General features: G+C 31.2%; 1 protein-coding gene across 4 annotated transcripts in view; it reads right to left on the bottom strand.

The window, feature by feature from the left end:
- The window catches only part of LOC122627684 (kielin/chordin-like protein), a 307,939-nt gene that overhangs the window by 129,630 nt on the left and 173,309 nt on the right, over nucleotides 1-5,000 (bottom strand). The window lies entirely within an intron of this gene.

The following is a 5,000-nucleotide window of genomic DNA, read 5'->3' as shown; positions in this document are numbered from 1 at the left end:
TAATGATGATTAAATAATAAAAGTGAAGTTAACGTAAGGATGATCTATTCTTGATTCGATCTATCATACCACGAGATATACTTTTTCTATTTTTGTATTAATAAAGACAGTTACTTGAAAATATCTCTCATATGTACAAAAGTCTTTTCATAAACGTAATGAAAAATTGGATATTACTACGTAATTATTCTCTTTTTTAAATAGAAACTTCGAGGGTCAGAATATGCATCTATAAGATTCAAAATAGCCTACACTTTCTTCTTTATTTAGTTTCGTTTCGATCGTGATCATCGAGCCTAACTATATGAGAAAAAAAAAAGGAAGAAAAAAATATACAAGTTAAAAGAACATTCTCGTTTAGTTTTTTCGAGAAAGAAAACCCACACGTTTAACCTACATATACCATATATACATATATATATATATATATAATATATATTATATTATATATATAGTTATCGATGAATAAAAAAGAAAATAATAGCGATGCATCGTTTTATGTTCGAACGAGTGACTCTCGTTGGGACTTTGATGAGGAGAAAATTGTGTTAAAAAAGAAAAGAGAGGATAGCAATAAATAAATAAATAAATAAAAAATAAAAATAAAAATGAAACAGATAAAAGAGGAATATAAAAATAAAAAAAGAAAGATTCGTCCTATTATTATTATTATTATTATTATTATTATTATTATTATTATTATTATTATTATTATTATTATTATTTCTTTTCTTTCTTTTCACAAGTTAGCTTGACAAAAAGGATTATCGATCGATCTTGCAGTCGAATAAAAAGTCAAATCTTTTCTCGTCACTGGTGATAAGAAAAAATTCGGCGTCACGACTTTGACCTTAGAGAAGTAACAACGAGGTGAAGAGATTTTGAAACGACGAAAATAGAGGGACGCGTAATTTCGTCGGCGTATGCAGCGAGAATAATCGCTGACGTAGACTATTCCACTGTTCGCGAAAAGAACGGAAGAGAACGTGTGGTGAACGTTAAGGGACGAAAGTGTATGTGAGAGAGATTGTGTGTATGTGTATGTGTGTCTATGTGTGAGAGAGAGAGAGAGAGAGAGAGAGAGAGAGAGAGAGAGAACATAAGCTTTTTCCTTCAAGTCTATTTTCATCCGGCATGCTCGCGTAACCATCCATTTTAATCGGCTGGCCAGTAATAGACATAGCATATATATATATATATGTATGTATGTATGTATGTATGTATGTATGTGTGTATATTTATATGTATATGCATACACATATATCCCCATGTATACGTAAGTATATATATACATATATGAAAATGCATGTGTACTATGAATACCAAACCTACAATCAGCTGACTCAAAATTCTTTGGTTCGTACGAAGAAGAACGATAATTCGAAGGAAGAACGATTATTTATCTTTTCCTTATCTTTTTTTCTTTTCGAAAAATGTTGACCCACTTTTGTCGTCGTTTCGCATTAAAAAAATTTGTTTATTCCAGTTGTAGGAATCCGTCAATGGCGCGGAAGTATTTGATTTCGTTACGATCGAACGTAAACAATAGGGAAGAACTTTTGTCGATAATCTTTTTCTTGCTTTTATCTTTTCTTTATCCTTTTTTTTTTTTTTTATAATTTCGATTATAGAACGTGTATCGATTCGTTTTTTCATTCGTGAAGTAAATATGTTATTTTGTGAGAGTCGTTCAAAAAAAAAAAAAAAAGAAAAGAAGAAGAAGAAAAGAAGAAGAACAAAGAAAAAAAGATCAATGAATGGATTGATAAATAAAAATAGAAAATAAAAAAAAAAGGATATAAAAAATATTTACTTCAATAAATCCGTGAAGGGACGATTGTTGCTTTGTGTGTAAAATGTCTATCGATGAAGGTAAGAATACAAGATATTCATGGATGTAAAAATATGTACAGGATGTTAACCGACATCGACATCTCGAATAAATTGAGAGAGGCTGGACGATAGCGATGGAAAGTATATACTCCAACAAAAAAAAAGAGAGATAGGCAGAGAGAAAGACAGAGAGAGAGAGAGAGAGAGAGAGAGAAAGAGAGAGAGAGAGGGACTACAATTTTACGTGCAACGTACGCGTTCGTTTACGACTCTCTAAATTATTCATCTTCTTTTTTTTTCATACTTTACGTCGTCTCTATCTCGTGGAAATGAGTTTACGTCAGTCTAATAAAAAGGAAAAAAAAAGGAAAAAGAAAAAAACAGAAGAGAGAAAAGAACTGTCCTTTAGGTATGCAAAAGAGAGAAAGAGAGAGAGAGAGAGAGAAAGAGAGGAGAGGGGATAGAGAGCAGAGATTTCATTGAAATTACAATTTTTAGATTGGAAAACGTTTCCTCTCTCGTGAGACGAGCACAGACTGTATCCACTGGTATTGCAATAACTCGAGTATTATTATCGATCCAGACTATATCTCTTTTTTCTATCCTCTTTCTCCCTTTTTTTTACATTCTCTCTCTCTCTCTCTCTCTCTCTCTCTCTCTCTCTCTCTCTCTCTCTCTCTCTTGCTCGTTTCCGATTTCTGGTCGCTTCGTTATTCCCATCGGAATTATACATTTCAAGTTTACATACGTTCCTATCTTATTATATTCGATCGAATGTAAATTTAATCGGGATATATATAAATCCACGTGTATGATACATCGGAAGTATGTTCAAGATATTCTATAAAGCGTGTAGATACTCTATCTTTATATATATATATATCTGTCTCTTTCTCTCTCTCTCTCTCCTACTTCCTCTTTCTCTCTATATATCTAGTCAGACAAGCAGATGCTTCGAACGTTTGAAATATTCGCGAAATTATGGAATTTCCGCTTGGTTCTTGCATCATGGACTCGGACATACCCCCAAATGAGATACAAGCGGTATAATGAATGGTATGGGAGTAATATCAATTAAAACTTTGAGCCATTAATACCTAAATACAGATTTAGCGCATTTTCGAGACACGTCGACTAATGCCGATATAGAACCGGATCAGCAACGAGAGTTTCCATTCGAAATATGTTTCGTTTCGTAGAAAATTACGTAAGTTTTACTTGATCGACGTCGATTACTTATAGTCGAGATATTTTTATTAACGAAATTCTGTTTATTGATTGTTGAAACGAAAAATTGATATATAATATTTCTAAAATTTCGCTTACGCTCGTTACTTGTTATTTCTTATTTCGATCCATTTTAGATAATCCTCGAGGATAGACGAGAATTTTCGCGTAATTTGTAAGATCTAATTAGTGAAATATTAATTCAGAATAACTCGATATCTCGATATTTCATTTATTCTAACGAAAATATATATGTATATATAATACATATATTATATTAAGAATTAATTTGATTGAAATAATTCAATTGGAAATGTGATTTAATTGTTCGTAAGTAATGTTTCAAAATATGAGAATTTTCGTGAAATTTATAAAATCGAATTTGTGAAATGTTTTATTCAACTTATTCGATATCTCTATAGTCCATTTATTCTCAAACATTATATACATGCATATACACACACACATATATATATATTAATAATAATATATTAATAATTATCAAGTTTTAAATCTGATTTTAACCGAACGAAAAAAAGACAAAGAGAGAGAGAGAGAGAGAGAGAGAGAGATTATCGATTTAGAAAGAAAAAAGAAAATAATGAAACGTGTAAACGAATTGAACTTTTGAATTATAATTAACTCGAAGTTTCTCTATCAATTCGAAAGACCTTCATTGATCGAGCCAACGATGTTTAACGACCACATTATCAAAAGCACGCGAAACTAGCACGTCCGACTTCGAAGGTATGTAACAGGTTTACAATTATCGAAGCAGAATCCATTAGAGAACCCGTAAACCGAAGTTATCAGACTGTTGTGGAATTACTTTCGGATTAGTCTGACACGCGCGAAATTACAGAAGTCCGTGTAATCCTGCAGTTAGTGACTACGTAACGTATATAGCGTATAGAAAGATATGGATGTGGGTTTAGGGAACGTCCAAATCTTTGTTTGAAATCGAAAAAAAAAAAAAAGAAAAATTTGAAAAAGAGAAAAAGAAATGAAAAGATCGAAGTTCGATTTCGAAAAGAATAACAAAAAACAGTGTGATTTAAAGATCCAAGCTCGTGTAACAATAAATATAATTCACGAAGAGCCGTGATAATCATTGTAAATCTTTTAGCGTCTTTATTAATCCACATTTTTCTATTTCTATTCCGTTTCGGAAAAACAAATCTGATCTTCTTTACGTCTTTCAATATTTTGATTTCTGTTATTAATTCAATATAATTCGTATCGAGATATATCGATTTATGGATTATATCGAATTATTCATATTACAAAAAAGGAAGAAGAATATTTAAATCTTGCTACATCATTGGTACATCGAGAGAAATTTAATATATGACTATTGTTACTATAATCAAAATCAATTTTCGTTAAAACAAAATCGTAGTTTGTAACGATCAGGATAATACTATATTGTTTGATTTACAAAAATTATAATCTTTCATTTCTTTGTTAAATTTTTCTCTTTGTTAATTGCAATAATAATAGGATGAACGTATATACATGCATACGTAGATACATATGTACGTATGTATATATATATATATATATACGTGTATTTACATACGTATGTATTCATATATATATATATATGTTCTGTTAAGCTTCTTAAAGCGGTAAATATCGTGAGATCATGAGAAATCGCGAAATATGTTTCGCTTTGGTACAAGTCGCGAGTTTCTCAAAGGGACTGCAAAGGAACGTGACTTTTTATACGATTTAATGGCGTCTGGCGTAGATAAGCCGTAACCATCGATAGGAATAAATAATTCTTTTTCTCAACCTCGGTCTCGTCCCTTTCGGTATGTATTTGCGAAGAAAAAGGTTAGAAGGGAGAGATCAAAAGCTACAAGCCGAAAGAAAGAGAAAGAGAAAGAAAGGAAGAGAAACAAAGAGAGAGAGAGAGAGAGAGAGAGAGAGAGAGAGAG

Source organism: Vespula pensylvanica, chromosome 3 (assembly GCF_014466175.1).
Source record: "Vespula pensylvanica isolate Volc-1 chromosome 3, ASM1446617v1, whole genome shotgun sequence".
Lineage (NCBI taxonomy): Eukaryota > Metazoa > Arthropoda > Insecta > Hymenoptera > Vespidae > Vespula > Vespula pensylvanica.
The sequence above is the reverse complement of the archived record's forward strand: the minus strand, read 5'-3'. Positions and strand labels throughout refer to the sequence as shown.